The sequence below is a fragment of the Pseudophryne corroboree genome, chromosome 11, assembly GCF_028390025.1.
Source record: "Pseudophryne corroboree isolate aPseCor3 chromosome 11, aPseCor3.hap2, whole genome shotgun sequence".
NCBI classification, from domain to species: domain Eukaryota; kingdom Metazoa; phylum Chordata; class Amphibia; order Anura; family Myobatrachidae; genus Pseudophryne; species Pseudophryne corroboree.
The window spans coordinates 206,863,276-206,883,759 of NC_086454.1; the positions used below are offsets into that span (position 1 = coordinate 206,863,276).

Below are 20,484 nucleotides of genomic sequence, written 5' to 3' on the forward strand. Positions count from 1 at the left end.
TGGTTTTTTTTTTGTCTGTTTTCCAGCGTTTGGAAACAAATGGTTAATTATCACTTGCTGCGATACGTTACCAGTTTTTCATTCCAGCAAACTAGTTGGTTGGACAGAATCTTAAGGTGCGTTGGACCAGCTTTAACACGAAATACGTGCTAAGAAAATTTTTATCTGCACCTTGATGCCTGCCCACAAAACACAAACTAAACATGGTTCATGGCGATATTTTCTCTTTCATCCACTAGGGGACACTGGATAATTCTCAGACAGCTGGGGTATGAAAGGATGCAGATCGGAGGTAGCACAATATAATCAAAATAAAAATGCACAGCTGGCTCCTCCCCCCTTCACTCCCCCTAATCCCTCCAGTTTGAAAAATTGTGCTGCAGGTAGCGGCACGGGAAAGGAGCTCCATAAGAGAAATTTTTTCTTTATCTCTTAATATAAGTGGGCCAATCCAGCCTATCAAAAAGGAGAGTGAAGGCTCCCACATGCTATACTCAGTATGGGGGAGACATAGATCACGTTTAAAGGGATCTGCATCTGCCAGAAGCTCACTAAGCAGACAGCCGCGGAGCAGTGAGTAATTGAGTAGGGGCAGCAGTGGACTTTTCTCTCCAGTAAGCGCAGGTACGTGTTTCCTGCAGCACAGTAACCCGCTAAGGTAGCCAGAGACCAGTGGCAGAGCGGTGACGGCTACGGTGAGACTAGCAGCGGCAGGACCAGTGGCTAGTGAGCAGCGATTACTCAGCGGGGGGGGGGGGGGGGGAGCATTGTCGCGCTGACACGGTGAACAGCTGAGGTAAAGTGGTTTTCTCTTACGTCCTAGAGGATACTGGGGTTTCATTTAGTACCATGGGGTATAGACTGGCCCACTTGTAGCCATGGGCACTTTAAGAATTTGATAGTGTGGGCTGGCTTTCCTCTATGCCCCTCCTACAAGACTCTCTTTTTAGAAAATGTTCCTGGAAGAGACGTTCACGCTGAAGGATGCTCCTGAAGAGATTTTTGCATTTATTTCTCTAACGTCCTAGTGGATGCTGGGGACTCCGAAAGGACCATGGGGAATAGCGGCTCCGCAGGAGACTGGGCACAAAAGTAAAAAGCTTTAGGACTACCTGGTGTGCACTGGCTCCTCCCCCTATGACCCTCCTCCAAGCCTCAGTTAGATTTTTGTGCCCGAACGAGACGGGTGCAGGCTAAGGGGCTCTCCTGAGCTGCTTAGTGTAAAAGTTTAAAGTAGGTTTTCTCTATCGTCCTAGTGGATGCTGGGGTTCCTGAAAGGACCATGGGGAATAGCAGCTCCGCAGGAGACAGGGCACAAAAAGTAAAGCTTTAGGATCAGGTGGTGTGCACTGGCTCCTCCCCCTATGACCCTCCTCCAAGCCTCAGTTAGATTTTTGTGCCCGGCCGAGAAGGGTGCAATCTAGGTGGCTCTCCTAAAGAGCTGCTTAGAAAAGTTTAGCTTAGGTTTTTTATTTTACAGTGAGTCCTGCTGGCAACAGGATCACTGCAACGAGGGACTTAGGGGAGAAGAAGTGAACTCACCTGCGTGCAGGATGGATTGGCTTCTTTGGCTACTGGACATTAGCTCCAGAGGGACGATCACAGGTACAGCCTGGATGGTCACCGGAGCCTCGCCGCCGGCCCCCTTGCAGATGCTGAAAAGAGAAGAAGGTCCAGAATCGGCGGCAGAAGACTCCTCAGTCTTCTTAAGGTAGCGCACAGCACTGCAGCTGTGCGCCATTGCTCTCAGCACACTTCACACGGCAGTCACTGAGGGTGCAGGGCGCTGGGAGGGGGGCGCCCTGGGAGGCAATGTAAACCTATTTTTTGGCAAAAAAATACCTCACATATAGCCTCCGGGGGCTATATGGAGATATTTAACCCCTGCCAGAATCCGTTGAAGAGCGGGAGACGAGCCCGCCGAAAAAGGGGCGGGGCCTATCACCTCAGCACACAGCGCCATTTTCCCTCACAGAAAGGCTGGAGGGAAGGCTCCCAGGCTCTCCCCTGCACTGCACTACAGAAACAGGGTTAAAACAGAGAGGGGGGGCACTAATTTGGCGTTAGAAATATATAAAAAGATGCTATAAGGGAAAACACTTATATAAGGTTGTCCCTATATAATTATAGCGTTTTTTGGTGTGTGCTGGCAAACTCTCCCTCTGTCTCTCCAAAGGGCTAGTGGGTCCTGTCCTCTATCAGAGCATTCCCTGTGTGTGTGCTGTGTGTCGGTACGTGTGTGTCGACATGTATGAGGACGATGTTGGTGAGGAGGCGGAGCAATTGCCTGTAATGGTGATGTCACTCTCTAGGGAGTCGACACCGGAATGGATGGCTTATTTAGGGAATTACGTGATAATGTCAACACGCTGCAAGGTCGGTTGACGACATGAGACGGCCGACAAACAATTAGTACCGGTCCAGACGTCTCAAAAACACCGTCAGGGGTTTTAAAACGCCCGTTAACCTTAGTCGGTCGACACGGACACTGAATCCAGTGTCGACGGTGAATAAACAAACGTATTCCTTATTAGGGCCACACGTTAAGGGCAATGAAGGAGGTGTTACATATTTCTGATACTACAAGTACCACAAAAGAGGGTATTATGTGGGATGTGAAAAAACTACCTGTAGTTTTTCCTGAATCAGATAAATTAAATGAAGTGTGCGATGATGCGTGGGTTCCCCCCGATAGAAAATTATTGGCGGTATACCCTTTCCCGCCAGAAGTTAGGGCGCGTTGGGAAACACCCCTTAGGGTGGATAAGGCGCTCACACGCTTATCAAAACAAGTGGCGGTACCGTCTATAGATAGGGCCGTCCTCAAGGAGCCAGCTGACAGGAGGCTGGAAAATATCATATAAAAGTATATACACACATACTGGTGTTATACTGCGACCAGCGATCGCCTCAGCCTGGATTTGCAGAGCTGGGGTGGCTTGGTCGGATTCCCTGACTAAAAATATTGATACCCTTGACAGGGACAGTATTTTATTGACTATAGAATGGACACGACAGTGGTCAGGTGATGCAGATTCCAAACGGCACAAAGGTGTATTGCCGTATAAAGGAAGAGGAGTTATTTGGGGTCGGTCCATCGGACCTGGTGGCCACGGCAACTGCTGGAAAATCCACCGTTTTTACCCTAAGTCACATCTCTGCAGAAAAAGACACCGTCTTTTCAGCCTCAGTCCTTTCGTCCCTATAAGAGTCATATTTGCCCAGGGATAGAGGAAAGGGAAGAAGACTGCAGCAGGCAGCCCATTCCCAGGAACAGAAGCCTTCCACCGCTTCTGCCAAGCTCTCAGCATGACGCTGGGACCGTACAGGACCCCTGGATCCTACAAGTAGTATCCCAGGGGTACAGATTGGAATGTCGAAACGTTTCCCCCTCGCAGGCTCCTGAAGTCTGCTTTACCAAGGTATCCCTCCGACAAGGAGGCAGTATGGGAAAAAATTCACAAGCTGTATTCCCAGCAGGTGATAATCAAATTACCCCTCCTACAACAAGGAAAGGGGTATTATTCCACACTATATTGTGGTACTGAAGCCAGAAGGCTAGGTGAGACCTATTCTAAATCTAAAAAAATTTGAACACTTACAAAGGTTCAAATCAAGATGGAGTCACTCAGAGCAGTGATAACGAACCAGGAAGAAGGGGACTATATAGTGTCCCGGGACATCAGGGATGCTTACCTCCATGTCCCAAATTTGCCCTTCTCACTAAGGGTACCTCAGGTTCGTGGTATAGAACTGTCACTGTCAGTTTCAGACGCTGCCGTTTGGATTGTCCACGGCACCCCGGGTCTTTACCAAGGTAATGGCCGAAATGATGATGATTCTTCGAAGAAAAGGCGTCTTAATTACCCCTTACTTGGACGATCTCCTGATAAGGGCAAAGTCCAGGGAACAGTTGGAGGTCGGAGTAGCACTATCTCGGATACTGCTACAACAGCACGGATGGATTCTAAATATTCCAAAATCGCAGCTGATCCTGACGACACGTCTGCTGTGCCTAGGGATGATTCTGGACACAGTCCAGAAAAAGGTGTTTCTCCCGGAAGAGAAAGCCAGGGAGTTATCCGAGCTAGTCAAGAACCTCCTAAAACCAGGAAAAGTGTCAGTGCATCATTGCACAAGGGTCCTGGTAAAAATGGTGGCTTCCTACGAAGCAATTCCATTCGGCAGATTTCACGCAAGAACTTTTCAGTGGGATCTGCTGGACAAATGGTCCGGATCGCATCTTCAGATGCATCAGCGGATAACCCTATATCCAAGGACAAGGGTGTCTCTCCTGTGGTGGTTACAGAGTGCTCATCTTCTAGAGGGCCGCAGATTCGGCATTCAGGATTGGATGCTGGTGACCACGGAGGCCAGCCCGAGAGGCTGGGGAGCAGTCACACAAGGAAAAAAATTCCAGGGAGTGTGATCAAGTCTGGAGACTTTTCACCACATAAATATACTGGAGCTAAGGGTAAATTTATAATGCTCTAAGCTTAGCAAGACCTCTGCTTCAAGGTCAGCCGGTATTGATCCAGTGGGAAAAACATCACGGCAGTCGCCCACGTAAACAGACAGGGCGGCACAAGAAGCAGGAGGGCAATGGCAAAAACTGCAAGGACTTTTCGCTGGGCGGAAAATCATGTGATAGCACTGTCAGCAGTGTTTCATTCCGGGAGTGGAAACTGGGAAGCAGACTTCCTCAGCAGGCACGACCTCCACCCGGGAGAGTGGAAACTTCATCGGGAAGTTTTTCCACATGATTGTGAACCGTTGGGAAATACCAAAGGTGGACATGATGGCGTCCCGTCTGAACAAAAAACGGGACAGGTATTGCGCCAGGTCAAGAGACCCTCAGGCAATAGCTGTGGACGTTCTGGTAACACCGTGGGTGTACCAGTCGGTGTATGTGTTCCCTCCTCTGCTTCTCATACCTAAGGTACTGAAAATTATAAGACGTAGAGGAGTAAGAACTATACTCATGGCTCCGGATTGGCCAAGAAGGACTTGGTACCCGGAACTTCAAGAGATGCTCACAGAGGACTTATGGCCTCTGCCGCTAAGAAGGGACTTGCTTCAGCAAGTACCATGTCTGTTCCAAGACGTACCGCAGCTGCGTTTGACGGCATGGCGGTGGAACGCCGGATCCTAAGGGAAAAAGGCATTCCGGAAGAGGTCATTCCTACCCTGGTCAAAGCCAGGAAGGAGGTGACCGCACAACATTATCACCACATGTGGCGAAAATATGTTGCGTGGTGTGAGGCCAGGAAGGCCCCACGAAGAAATTTCAACTCGGTCGATTCCTGCATTTCCTGCAAACAGGAGTGTCTATGGGCCTCAAATTGGGGTCCATTAAGGTTCAAATTTCGGCCCTGTCGATTTTCTTCCAGAAAGAATTGGCTTCAGTTCCTGAAGTCCAGAAGTTTGTCAAGGGAGTATTGCATATACAACCCCCTTTTGTGCCTCCAGTGGCAGTGTGGGATCTCAACGTAGTTCTGGGATTCCTCAAATCACATTGGTTTAAAACCAGTCAAATCTGTGGATTTGAAGCATCTCACATGAAAAGTGACCATGCTCTTGGCTCTGGCCTGGGCCAGGCGAGTGTCAAATTGGTGGGTTTTTTCTCAAAAAAGCCCATATCTATTTGTCCATTCGGACAGGGCAGAGCTGCGGACTCGTCCCCAGTTCTCTCCCTAAGGTGGTGTCAGTGTTTCACCTGAACCAGCTTATTGTGGTGCCTTGCGCCTACTAGGGACTTGGAGGACTCCAAGTTGCTGGATGTTGTCAGGGCCCTGAAAGTATAGGTTCCAGGACGGCTGGAGTCAGGAAAACTGACTTGCTGTTATCCTGTATGCACCCAACAAACTGGGTGCTCTTGCTTCTAAGCAGACTATTGCTAGTTGGATGTGTAATACAATTCAGCTTGCACATTCTGTGGCAGGCCTGCCACAGCCAAAATATGTAAATGCCCATTCCACAAGGAAGGTGGGCTCATCTTGGGCGGCTGCCCGAGGGGTCTCGGCTTTACAACTTTGCCGAGCGGCTATTTAGTCAGGGGCAAACACGTTTGTAAAATCCTACAAATTTGATACCCTGGCTAAGGAGGACCTGGAGTTCTCTCATTCGGTGCTGCAGAGTCATCCGCACTCTCCCGCCCGTTTGGGAGCTTTGGTATAATCCCCATGGTCCTTTCAGGAACCCCAGCATCCACTAGGACGATAGAGAAAATAAGAATTTACTTACCGATAATTCTATTTCTCGGAGTCCGTAGTGGATGCTGGGCGCCCATCCCAAGTGCGGATTATCTGCATTACTTGTACATAGTTACAAAAATCGGGTTATTATTGTTGTGAGCCATCTTTTCAGAGGCTCCGCTGTTATCATACTGTTAACTGGGTTCAGATCACAGGTTGTACAGTGTGATTGGTGTGGCTGGTATGAGTCTTACCCGGGATTCAAAATCCTTCCTTATTGTGTACGCTCGTCCGGGCACAGTATCCTAACTGAGGCTTGGAGGAGGGTCATAGGGGGAGGAGCCAGTGCACACCACCTGATCCTAAAGCTTTACTTTTTGTGCCCTGTCTCCTGCGGAGCCGCTATTCCCCATGGTCCTTTCAGGAACCCCAGCATCCACTACGGACTCCGAGAAATAGAATTATCGGTAAGTAAATTCTTATTTTTTATTTTCAGTGAGACCTGCTGGCAACAGGCTCACTGCACCGAGGGACTAAGGGGAGAAGAAGCGAACTCACCTGCGTGCAGAGTGGATTGGGCTTCTTAGGCTACTGGACATTAGCTCCAGAGGGACGATCACAGGCCCAGCCATGGATGGGTCCCAGAGCCGCGCCGCCGGCCCCCTTACAGAGCCAGAAGACTGAAGAGGTCCGGAAAATCGGCGGCAGAAGACGTCCTGTCTTCAATAAGGTAGCGCACAGCACCGCAGCTGTGCGCCATTGCTCTCAGCACACTTCACACTCCGGTCACTGAGGGTGCAGGGCGCTGGGGGGGGCGCCCTGAGACGCAATAAAACACCTTTTTTTGGCAAAAAATACATCACATATAGCTCCTGGGCTATATGGATGCATTTAACCCCTGCCAATTTTTCCATAAAAAAGCGGGAGAAAGGCCGCCAAGAAGGGGGCGGAGCCTATCTCCTCCGCACACTGGCGCCATTTTTTCCTCACAGCTCCGTTGGAGGAAGGCTCTCTGACTCTCCCCTGCAGTCCTTCACTACAGAAACAGGGTAAAACAAGAGAGGGGGGGCACTAAATTGGCATATAAATATATACAGCAGCTATATTAGGGAAAAACACTTATATAAGGTTATCCCTATATATATATACATAGCGCTCTGGTGTGTGCTGGCAAACTCTCCCTCTGTCTCCCCAAAGGGCTAGTGGGGTCCTGTCCTCTATCAGAGCATTCCCTGTGTGTGTGCTGTGTGTCGGTACGTTGTGTCGACATGTATGAGGAGGAAAATGGTGTGGAGGCGGAGCAATTGCCTGTGTTAGTGATGTCACCCCCTAGGGAGTCGACACCTGACTGGATGGTCTTATGGAAAGAATTACGTGATAGTGTCAGCACTTTACAAAAGACTGTTGACGACATGAGACAGCCGGCAAATCAGTTAATACCTGTACAGGCGTCTCAAACACCGTCAGGGGCTCTAAAGCGCCCGTTACCTCAGGTCGATACAGACACAGACACGGACACTGACTCCAGTGTCGACGGTGAGGAAACAAACGTATTTTCCAGTAGGGCCACACGTTACATGATCACGGCAATGAAGGAGGTTTTGAACATTTCTGATACTACAAGTACCACAAAAAAGGGTATTATGTGGGGTGTGAAAAAACTACCTGTAGTTTTTCCTGAATCAGATGAATTAAATGAGGTGTGTGATGAAGCGTGGGTTTCCCCCGATAAAAAAACTGCTAATTTCTAAAAAATTATTGGCATTATACCCTTTCCCGCCAGAGGTTAGGGCACGTTGGAAAACACCCCCTAGGGTAGATAAGGCGCTCACACGCTTATCAAAACAAGTGGCGTTACCGTCTCCTGATACGGCCGCCCTCAAGGAACCAGCTGATAGGAAGCTGGAAAATATCCTAAAAAGTATATACACACATACTGGTATTATACTGCGACCAGCAATCGCCTCAGCCTGGATGTGCAGTGCTGGGGTGGCTTGGTCGGATTCCCTGACTGAAAATATTGATACCCTGGACAGGGACAATATATTATTGACTATAGAGCATTTAAAGGATGCATTTCTATATATGCGAGATGCACAGAGGGATATTTGCACTCTGGCATCAAGAGTAAGTGCGATGTCCATTTCTGCCAGAAGAGGATTATGGACGCGACAGTGGTCAGGGGATGCGGATTCCAAACGGCATATGGAAGTATTGCCGTATAAAGGGGAGGAGTTATTTGGGGTCGGTCTATCGGACCTGGTGGCCACGGCAACGGCTGGGAAATCCACCTTTTTACCCCAAGTCACCTCGCAGCAGAAAAAGATACCGTCTTTTCAGGCTCAGTCCTTTCGTCCCCATAAGGGCAAGCGGGCAAAAGGCCACTCATATCTGCCCTGGGGCAGAGGAAGGGGAAAAAGACTGCAGGATTCCCTGACTAAAAATATTGATACCCTTGACAGGGACAGTATTTTATTGACTATAGAATGGACACGACAGTGGTCAGGTAATGCAGATTCCAAACGGCACAAAGGTGTATTGCCGTATAAAGGAAGAGGAGTTATTTGGGGTCGGTCCATCGGACCTGGTGGCCACGGCAACTGCTGGAAAATCCACCGTTTTTACCCTAAGTCACATCTCTGCAGAAAAAGACACCGTCTTTTCAGCCTCAGTCCTTTCGTCCCTATAAGAGTCATATTTGCCCAGGGATAGAGGAAAGGGAAGAAGACTGCAGCAGGCAGCCTCTTCCCACGAACAGAAGCCCTCCCCCGCTTCTGCCAAGTCCTCAGCATGACGCTGGGGCCTTACAAGCGGACTCAGGCACGGTGGGGGCCCGTCTCAAGAATTTCAGCGCGCAGTGGGCTCACTCGCAAGTGGACCCCTGGATCCTGCAGGTAGTATCCCAGGGGTACAAATTGGAATTCGAGACGTCTCCCCCTCGCCGGTTCCTGAAGTCTGCTTTACCAACGTCTCCCCCCGTCAGGGAGGCGGTATTGGAAGCCATTCACAAGCTGTATTCCCAGCAAGTGATAATCAAGGTACCCCTCCTACAACAGGGAAAGGGGTATTATTCCACGCTGTTTGTGGTACCGAAGCCGGACGGCTCGGTGAGACCTATTTTAAATCTGAAATCCTTGAACACTTACATACAAAGGTTCAAATTCAAGATGGAATCACTCAGAGCAGTGATAGCGAACCTGGAAGAAGGGGACTATATGGTGTCTCTGGACATCAAGGATGCTTACCTCCATGTCCCAATTTGCCCTTCTCACCAAGGGTACCTCAGGTTTGTGGTACAGAACTGTCACTATCAGTTTCAGACGCTGCCGTTTGGATTGTCCACGGCACCCCGGGTCTTTACCAAGGTAATGGCCGAAATGATGATTCTTCTTCGAAGAAAAGGCGTCTTAATTATCCCTTACTTGGACGATCTCCTGATAAGGGCAAGGTCCAGAGAACAGTTAGAGGTCGGAGTAGCACTATTTCAAGTAGTACTACGACAGCACGGATGGATTCTAAATATTCCAAAATCGCAGCTGATTCCGACGACACGTCTGCTGTTCCTAGGAATGATTCTGGACACAGTACAGAAAAAGGTGTTTCTCCCGGAAGAGAAAGCAAGGGAGTTATCCGACCTAGTCAGGAACCTCCTAAGACCAGGCCAAGTGTCAGTACATCAATGCACAAGGGTCCTGGGAAAGATGGTGGCTTCTTACGAAGCGATTCCATTCGGCAGATTCCACGCAAGAACTTTTCAGTGGGATCTGCTGGACAAATGGTCCGGATCGCATCTTCAAATGCATCAGCGGATAACCCTGTCTCCAAGGACAAGGGTGTCTCTCCTGTGGTGGTTACAGAGTGCTCATCTCCTAGAGGGCCGCAGATTCGGCATTCAGGATTGGGTCCTGGTGACCACGGATGCCAGCCTGAGAGGCTGGGGAGCAGTCACACAGGGAAGAAATTTCCAGGGCTTGTGGTCAAGCATGGAAACGTCACTTCACATAAATATCCTGGAACTAAGGGCCATTTACAATGCCCTAAGTCAGGCAAGACCTCTGCTTCAGGGTCAGCCGGTGTTGATCCAGTCGGACAACATCACGGCAGTCGCCCACGTAAACAGACAGGGCGGCACAAGAAGCAGGAGAGCAATGACGGAAGTGGCAAGGATTCTTCGCTGGGCGGAAAATCATGTGATAGCACTGTCAGCAGTGTTCATTCCGGGAGTGGACAACTGGGAAGCAGACTTCCTCAGCAGACACGATCTTCACCCGGGGGAGTGGGGACTTCACCCAGAAGTCTTCCACATGATTGTGAACCGTTGGGAAAAACCAAAGGTGGACATGATGGCGTCCCGCCTCAACAAAAAACTGGACAGATATTGCGCCAGGTCAAGGGACCCTCAGGCAATAGCTGTGGACGCTCTGGTAACACCGTGGGTGTACCAGTCAGTGTATGTGTTCCCTCCTCTTCCTCTCATACCAAAAGTACTGAGAATCATAAGAAGGAGAGGAGTAAAGACTATACTCGTGGCTCCGGATTGGCCAAGAAGGACTTGGTACCCGGAAATTCAAGAGATGCTCACGGAAGACCCGTGGCCTCTACCTCTAAGAAAGGACCTGCTCCAGCAGGGACCATGTCTGTTCCAAGACTTACCGCGGCTGCGTTTGACGGCATGGCGATTGAACGCCGGATCCTGAAGGAAAAAGGCATTCCGGATGAAGTCATCCCTACCCTGATCAAAGCCAGGAAGGATGTAACCGTACAACATTATCACCGTATTTGGCGTAAATATGTTGCGTGGTGCGAGGCCAGGAAGGCCCCTACAGAGGAATTTCAACTGGGTCGATTCCTGCATTTCCTGCAAACAGGACTGTCTATGGGCCTCAAATTAGGGTCCATTAAGGTTCAAATTTCGGCCCTGTCAATATTCTTCCAAAAAGAACTAGCTTCTGTTCCTGAAGTTCAGACGTTTGTCAAGGGAGTACTGCATATACAGCCTCCTTTTGTGCCTCCAGTGGCACCTTGGGATCTCAATGTAGTTTTGGGATTCCTAAAATCACATTGGTTTGAACCACTCACCACTGTGGACTTAAAATATCTCACATGGAAAGGGGTAATGCTGTTAGCCCTGGCTTCAGCCAGGCGTGTCTCAGAATTGGCGGCTTTATCCTATAAAAGCCCTTACCTAATTTTTCATACGGACAGGGCAGAATTGAGGACTCGTCCTCAATTTCTCCCTAAGGTGGTTTCAGCATTTCACTTAAACCAGCCTATTGTGGTGCCTGCGGCTACTAGGGACTTGGAGGATTCCAAGTTGCTGGACGTAGTCAGGGCCCTGAAAATATGTTTCCAGGACGGCTGGAGTCAGAAAATCTGACTCGCTGTTTATCCTGTATGCACCCAACAAGCTGGGTGCTCCTGCTTCTAAGCAGACGATTGCTCGTTGGATTTGTAGTACAATTCAGCTTGCACATTCTGTGGCAGGCCTGCCACAGCCAAAATCTGTAAAAGCCCATTCCACACGGAAAGTGGGCTCATCTTGGGCGGCTGCCCGAGGGGTCTCGGCTTTACAACTTTGCCGAGCAGCTACTTGGTCAGGGGCAAACACGTTTGCTAAATTCTACAAATTTGATACCCTGGCTGAGGAGGACCTGGAGTTCTCTCATTCGGTGCTGCAGAGTCATCCGCACTCTCCCGCCCGTTTGGGAGCTTTGGTATAATCCCCATGGTCCTTTCGGAGTCCCCAGCATCCACTAGGACGTTAGAGAAAATAAGAATTTACTTACCGATAATTCTATTTCTCATAGTCCGTAGTGGATGCTGGGCGCCCATCCCAAGTGCGGATTGTCTGCATTACTTGTACATAGTTATTGTTACAAAAATCGGGTTATTGTTGTTGTGAGCCATCTTTTCAGAGGCTCCTTCTGTTATCATGCTATTAACTGGGTTCAGATCACAAGTTGTACGGTGTGATTGGTGTGGCTGGTATGAGTCTTACCCGGGATTCAAAATCCTTCCTTATTGTGTACGCTCGTCCGGGCACAGTATCCTAACTGAGGCTTGGAGGAGGGTCATAGGGGGAGGAGCCAGTGCACACCAGGTAGTCCTAAAGCTTTTTACTTTTGTGCCCAGTCTCCTGCGGAGCTGCTATTCCCCATGGTCCTTTCGGAGTCCCCAGCATCCACTACGGACTATGAGAAATAGAATTATCGGTAAGTAAATTCTTATTTTTATATGTTTGTTATTTTCAGGCAGGGCTGGTTGGCACCAGCCTGCCTGCTTCGTGGGACTTTGGTGGGGAACGGCCCAACCTCTTGAAGGGTTAATGGTCCCGTTCCCCGCTGACAGGACACTGAGCTCCTGAGGGAACTATTTGCAAGCCCCACCACAGCGAGTGTACATTCCTGCAGCATGCAGCCTCCCCTAACAGAGCCTGAAGAGTGGGGAGTACTGAGCCGGCGTCCCGGTTAGCGGGGCGCCGGTTATTATGGTTGCACGAGGGTACGGAGATGCACGGCTTCTAAACGGGGCGGAATGCGACTCCAGCCACAGTACACGACTACGTCTCAGTACACAGTACCCAAACTGGCAAACATAGCCTTAAAACGGTTCTGCTCCATTTTAAGCACACAAATTACCTCAGCCAGTATAAAAAAAAACGGGAAGACAGTGTGCCATTGAAGGGTCGGGGCTTCACTAAGAGAGAATCCAGCAGCTCACCAGTGCCATTTTCCCTCTGCAGTGGACACGGACGCTGACTGTCAGGGACGCGTAGCTCCTCCATGTGACTCCAAATTAACTCAGCAGTACCAGGGCGACACAGAAAGGGGGGGGGGGGATGTTGACTATTAGTGTACTATGTCCCTATATCAGGGTACTTAGTCTGCGACCCAGCTTAGCTTGGCATTAGCGGCAAGGGCGTGGTGGCGGCTTGCTCCAAACAACTCTGTCTCCCTGAAGGGCTTTTTGTGGGTTACTTGTGCTTAACCTTTTCCTGTGAGTGTGTGCTGTCACATTTACATTGTCAGGCAAAAAGTGTTTTTCTTGTACAGCGGAGTGTTCCTCTTCACCGGGGGGCTCACTACTGGGTACTCGGGGTTCACAGAATAGCGGGGCTGAACCGGAGTGAGTTAATTCTCTTAAAGGAATGATCTCCACTCTTTCTACAAAATTATCCCGCAATGAGAAAGAGACGCAATGCTTAAAACAGACTGTGGAAGAGTTTATGAACAGAGACTTAGTCCCCATAACAGTGTCTCTCTCCCCTCCCATTTGTCCGCAAAAGCGATCTCTGGCCCATATCCTGCAATCTGATGCGGGAGGAGGGGGGGGGGCTGTCACAGGGAATAGAGGCTATCAGAGATGTTCTGCGTATTCCTGATAAGGTGTCATAGGGATGTGGGGAATCTCCTTTTTAATGTAAAAAAATAAATCCTCTGTCACTTTTCCCCTGTGTCAAAGGAATTGAATAAGAAATTTCAGATCCCTAAAAGGTTACCGTCATCTTTTACTCTGGAGGATAGGAAAAAATGGGAAAATCCACCGATAGTGGAAGCATCAGGCTCTCGGCTGTCATGAAAAATAGTTTTACCTGTTCCTGGTGCAGCCTCCCTGAAAGACACGGCTGATCGGAAAATTGAAACTGCACTTAAATAATTTTACATTGCTGTGGGGTGGCCCAAACACCCAATATTGCATGTGTGTGGATCACAAAAGCCATTGCAAAATGGTCAGGTAACCTAATTGAGCGGTTGGACTTCTTGTCTAGGGGGGATGTTGTTTTCCTCCCGCAGCACGTCCAGCACTCTGCGAACTTTATGGTGGAAGCCGTAAAGGAGATAGGCTTGCTTAACACACACACCACCGCTATGGCAGTGTCGGCACGCAGGGGCTTGTGGCTACGCCAGTGGACTGCTTACGCAGACTCCAGGAAAGGCGTAGAAGGCCTACCATGCACAGGAGAGGCCTTGTTTGGAGATGAACTAGACAAATGGATCTCCACAGCTACTGTGTGGGTAAGTCGACGTATCTTCCGTCCGCAACCCCCCCCCAAAAAAAAAAAAAAAAAAAAAAGAATGATTCAGCTTCTAAGTTACAGTACTTTCGCACAGCCAAGTACTAGGGCAGATCCAAAGGTGCTTCTACGTCCTCCAGCGGCGCAAAAGATAAACCACGCAAACCAGCAACTGCAGGTACTCAGGAACAGAGCTCAGACTCTGCTTCCTCAAAGACTTCAGCATGACAGTGGACCGCAATGCCTGGAAGGCTGTCAGGTGGGAGCACGCCTACAATTCTTCAGTCAGATCTGGTCACGTTGGTGCCAGGATCCCCTGGGTCATAGATCTTTTCCCAGGGCTACAGACTGGAGTTCCAAAAGCTCCCACTCACAGATTCTTCAAATCAGGCTTGCCAGTTTCTCAAGAGGCAAGTATAACTTTACAGCATGCCATCCACAAACTGATACAGACTCGGGTCATTGTTTCAGTTCCACCTCATCAGCTAAACAAGGGGTACTAATCCAACTTGTTTGTAGTACCAAAACCGTATGGTTCGGTAAGACCGATTCTGAACCTCAAGTCTTTGTACCCGTACTTACGAGTGTTCAAATTCAAGATGGAGTCTGAGAGTGGTAAATCTCCGGTCTAGAGGAGGGGGAATTCCTAGTGTCTCTGGATATCAAGGATTCGTACCTTCACATTCCGATCTGGCCGCCTCATCAGGCTTATCTACAGTTTGCACTGCAGGACTGTCACTACCAGTTCCAGGCCCTGCCATTTGGTCTCTCCAAGGCACCGAAGGGTGTTCACCAAGGTGATGGTAGAGATGATTCTGCTCCACAAACAGAGAGTGAACAGAATTCCGTACCTGGGCGATCTTCTGATAAAAACACCGTCCAGGGAAAGGTTGCTGAACAACATTGGTCTCTCAACAAAACTCCTCCAGGATCACGGGTGTATTTTGAACCTTCCAAAGTCTCACCTAGAGCCAACAAGGAGGCTCCCATTCCTAGGAATGATACTGGACACGGAGTTGCAGAAAGTGTTCCTTCCGTAGGAGAAGGCATTGGTAATCCAGTCGATGGTTCGGAATGTCCTGAAGCCTACCCGGGTGTTGGTTCATCTGTGCATTCGCCTCCTGGGGAAAATGGTGGCCACTTAACGAGGCACTTCAATACGGAAAGTTTCACGCACGACCCTTCCAGCTCGATCTGTTGGACAAATGGTCCGGATCGCATCTTCAGGTAGAGAGAGAGAGGATTAGTGTCCAACCCTCAGAGGTTAATGGCCACTATCTCCGCTGACAGGACATTAGCTCCTGAGGGTGATGATCGTTAGCCCCTGAGGCGACTGTTCACTCCCGCAGCTTGCCGTGACCCCCTAACAGAGCCAGAAGATCGCGGTGGTGAGTCGGTGTAAATGGCAGCATCAGGGTGGGAGCGCAATACTAACACTGCGCTCCGGACGGCTCAGCGGTACATCAGGAACGGCACTGTGAGGGGCGCCCTGGGCCAGCGCATATACCCTAAAAACTGTTCCTCTCCTTTCTGGGACGTTAGTTCTACTGCTAAAGTTACTGTAATCTATTAAGGTACACAGTCGGCGCCAGACAATTACTCTAACTGTCGACTGGGGCACTGTGTGGGTGCTGGCTCCAATCTCTGTCCAGGGACTGTCTTTTGCGCAGATTATGTATCTTCTCCAGAGGAATCCATTCCATGTACTCAGTAATGTAATGTTTGGTCTTAGCCTTCCGAAGCCGAGCCCCAGTGGGTAGCTTCTATTAAGGGAATGATATCCCAGATTTCTATTAGAATTGCACATTATTAGACTGAATCACAGATTTTAAAACAATCTGTGGAGGTTTTGTTTGGTTCTTTCCCCACTACCTCAAAATCCCCTGGCTTGTCCAAGAAACGTGTACTTGCTCAGATTATGCGGGTCGACACGTACACCGACTTTGACACAGCAGAGGGTGATGCGGATTTGTGGGAGGGTGAGGCTTCCCTGGCAAGAGAGGTGCAACTCGTGACTGAGGCTGTGTTACACATTACTGACAAAGCACCTGAACAGGTAGAGGAGGCTTACTTTACAGACAATAAGAAAGCTTTCCTGACCTTCCCTGCGTCTAAGCAATGAAACACATTTTTTGAAAAATCCTTTGGAAAATCCAGATCCCAAAGAGTTTTCTTGTGGCTTTTCCTTTCCATGAGGATGATCGGAAAAACCCGCCTTTAGTAGACTCTTCTGTATCTAGACTGTCTAAAAAGGTGGTTTTACCTGTCCTGGAGTCTACTGCTTTGAAAGAACCGGAGGACTGTAAGATTGACACTACGCTCAAATCCATATACACGGCTTCAGGAATGGCGTTAATGCCCACTATTGCCTGTGCATGGATTTCTAAAGCCATAGTAAAGTGGTCAGGCACTTTACTAGAGGACTTGGATTCTATGGATAGAAGTGACATTGAATTGTGTTTACGTAACATACAGGATTCTGCGGGTTTCATGATGGAGGCCATGAAAGACCTTGGTATTCTGACTGCGAGGACTTCGTCCATGGCTGTCTCAGCACGTAGGAGACTCTGGCTACGCCAATGGTCTGCAGACGCGGAATCCAAGAGAAGTGTGGAGAACCTACCCTTCACAGGTCAGGCTCTCTTTGGGGAAGCATTGGATGCGTGGATCTCCACGGCAACAGCTGGTAAGTCTACCTTTCTTCCTTCAGCTTCTCAGAAGACGAAGAAACCCTTTTCTACATCTTTAGTGCAGTCCTTTCAGTCTTTAGGGGTGGCCGAGCTAAACACAAAAAAAGGCACCTGCAAGTTCCCAAGACCAGAAACCTGCCTCTGTGTCCCCAAAATCCTCAGCATGACGGTGGACCTCCCTGCCTAGAGATCGGGCAGGCGGGAGCGAGGCTCAGACATTTCAGTCACGTCTGGGTGTCGTCCGGTCTGGATCCTATTGTGTCCCATGGGTACAAACTGGAATTTCAAGAGCTCCCACCCCACATGTTCTTCAAATCAGGAAGCCATTCACAAATTGGAAAGGGCAGATGTAATTGTTCCAGTCCCACCTCATCTGGTAAGCCAGGGTTACTATTCAAACTTCTTTGTGGTACCAAAACCGGATGGTTCGGTCAGGCCAATTTTGAACCTGAAGTCGCTAAACCCTTATCTACGGGTATTCAGGTTCAAAATGGAGTCTCTTGAGAGCGGTGATCTCAGGGCTGGAGGAAGGAGAGTTTCTGGTGTCCTTTAGACATCAATAATGCGTACCTCCACATTCAGATTTGGCCACCTTACCAGGCTTATCTCAGACTTGGGCTGTTGGTCTGTCACTATCCGTTCCAGGCACTGCCGTTCGGCCTCTACATGGCACCGAGGGTGTTCACCAAGGTAATGGCAGAGATGATAATCCTCCTCCGCAGGCAGTGAATATAATTCCTTATCTGGACGATCTGCTGATAAAGGCATCTTCCAGGAAGAGGTTGTTGCAGTCCATTGCTCTCACGACTCGACTGCTCAGGGAACATGGATGGATCCTGAATCTTCCGAAATCACATTTGGAGCAGACAAGGAGATTGTTTTTCCTGGGGATGGTCCTCGACACGGAAGTGCAGAGGGTATTTCTACCAGTGGAAAAGGCGTTAGTGATCCAAAGTAGGGTCCGGGATGTCTTGAAGCCTACCCGGGTATTAGTTCATCAGTGCATTCACCTTCTGTGAAAGATGGTTGCCTCCTACGATGCTCTTCAGTACGGAAGATTTCATGCACAGTCCTTCCAACTGGACCTCCTGGACAAGTGGTCCGCATCTCATCTGCACATGTACCAGAGGATAAGTCTGTCGCCGAAAGCCAGTATTTCACTACTATGGTGGCTACAATTGCCTCACCTTCTAGAGGGCCGAAGGTTCAGGATTCAGAACTGGATCCTTCTAACCACGGATGCAAGTCTCAGAGGTTGGGGAGCAGTCATGCAAGGGGAAACCTTCCAAGGGAGGTGGACGAGTCTGGAATCCATTCTCCTAATCAACATTCTGGAACCAAGGGCCGTGTACAACGATCTTCTGTAAGCGGCACATCTTCTACAAGATTGGGCCATTCAGGTGCAGTCAGACAATGTAACGACGGTGACCTACATAAACAGACAGGGCGTAACGAAGAGCAGAGCTGCAATGTTCGAGGTAGCAAAAATCATCCTCTGGGCAGAAAGGCGCGCGTTGGCACTGTCAGCAATCTTCATTCCGGGAGTGGACAACTGTTCAGCGGATTACCTCAGCAGACAGGCTCTCCATCCAGTGGAGTGGGGCCTCCATCCGAGGTATTCACGGAGGTGGCAAATCTTTGGGGTGTGCCTCAAATAGACATGATGGCCTCCCGTCTCAACAAGAAGCTCTGGAGGTACTGTTCCAGGTCAAGAGACCCGCAAGCAGTGGCAGTGGACTCCCTGGTGACTCCGTGGGTGTTCGGTCAGTGTATGTGTTTCCACCACTTCCACTCATTCCCAGGATTCTAAAGCTCATAAAGAGAACAAGAGTTCAGGCAATCCTCATTGAATTTACTGCTGGAAGATCCGAGGCCTCTTCCTCTTTGGGAGGACCTGCTGCAACAGGGGCAGTTTGCTTATCAAGACTTACCGCGGCTACGGTTGACAACATGGAGGTTGAACGCCAGATAATAGCTCGGAAGGGCATTCCGAACAAGGTTATTTCTATCCTGATACAGGCTAGGATAGGGGTGGGCAACATGCGGACCGATCCTGCCTGGCCTGCTGTCCCTCACCAGTGCGCAATGACAAACGGTTCGACTGGCTAAGCCGCTTGTCATTGAGCTACAGCAGCTCCAAGACGCTGCGCCGATGAGGAAAGACCGGTTACGTCACAGGGGCTGCTGATCAGGATTTCCTTTCCGACGTGCCCAGGAAGGTAGGGAGAATAGCTTGTAACTGTGCTCAGGGAGAGAGAGGGGAGCTGGCAACTGTGCCCAGGGAGGAAGGGGATATTTTGTGTGCGTCCCCCGAATATTTGCTGGAATGTTTTTAAGTGGCCCCCCAGCTGAAATAATTGCCGACCCCTGGGCTAGGAAAGTAGTAACGTCTAAACCTTACCATCGCATTTTTAAAAAGTATGTTTCTTGGTGTGAATCCAAGAAGTTTCCTACGGTGGAGTTTCAACTTTGACAGTTTCTCCTCTTCCTGTAAGCAGGTGTGGATATGGGCCTAAAGTTGGGATCCGTAAAGGTCCAGATTTCGGCCTTGTCCATTTTCTTCCAGAAACAACTGGCTTCCCTTCCTGAGGTTCAGACTTTCTTGAAGGGGGTTCTGCACATCCAGCCTCCCTTTGTTCCGCCTACAGCACCCTGGGATCCTAATGTGGTATTACAGTTCCTCCAATCAGATTGGTTCGAGCCTCTACAGGAGGTTGATGTCAAGTTTCTAATGTGGAAGTCACTTTTTGTTGGCGTTAGCTTCGGCTAGGCATGTGTCTGAATTGGGTGCCTTGTCCTGCAAAAGCCCCTACTTGATTTTCCATGAAGATAGAGCTGAGCTCAGGACGCGTCCGCTTTTCTTCCAGGGGTTGTCTGCTTTTCACATCAACCAACCTATTGTGGTGCCAGTTGCTACTGACTCCTCAAGTCCCTCAAAGTTCTTGGATGTTGTGAGGACTTTGAAGATTTATATGAAGAGGATTTCACGTTACAGAAAGTCGGACTCTCTCTTTGTCTTTTATTATCCCAACAAGGGTGTCCTGCTTCTAAGCAGACGATTTCTTGCTGGATCAGGTTCACTATCTAGCATGCTTCTTCTACGGCCAACTTGCCGTGTCCAAAATCTGTTAAGGCCCACTCTATTTGTAAGGTGGGTACTTCCTGGGCGGCTGCCCGTGGTGTCTTGGCTTTACCGCTTTGCCGAGTGGCTACTTGGTCATGGTCGAACACGTTTGCTAAGTTCTACAAGTTCGATACTTTTGCCTCTGAGGACCTAAAATTTGGTCAATCAGTTCTGCAGGAGCCTCCGCGCTCTCCCTTACATACTGGGGGCTTTGGTACATCCCCATGGTACTAATGTGGACCCCAGCATCCTCTAGGACGTTAGAGAAAATAGGATTTTAATTACCTACTGCTAAATCCTTTTCTCGTAGTCCGTAGAGGATGCTGGGCGCCCGCCCAGCACTTCGTTATCCTGCTGAGGTTAATTCAGTACTGCTTTGTTCTTGGTTTAGTACTGTTGTTACTTGGTTAAGTAATGTTATTCAGCAGTTGCTGAGTTGTCAAGCTGGTTAGCTTGGTTTGC

The 20,484-nt window shown here is 49.4% G+C and overlaps 1 protein-coding gene across 2 annotated transcripts in view; it reads left to right on the forward strand.

Annotated features, from left to right (window-relative positions):
• CTCF (CCCTC-binding factor) overlaps positions 1-20,484 on the forward strand; it is a 336,867-nt gene that overhangs the window by 178,070 nt on the left and 138,313 nt on the right. The gene's annotated exons all lie outside the window — the stretch shown is intronic.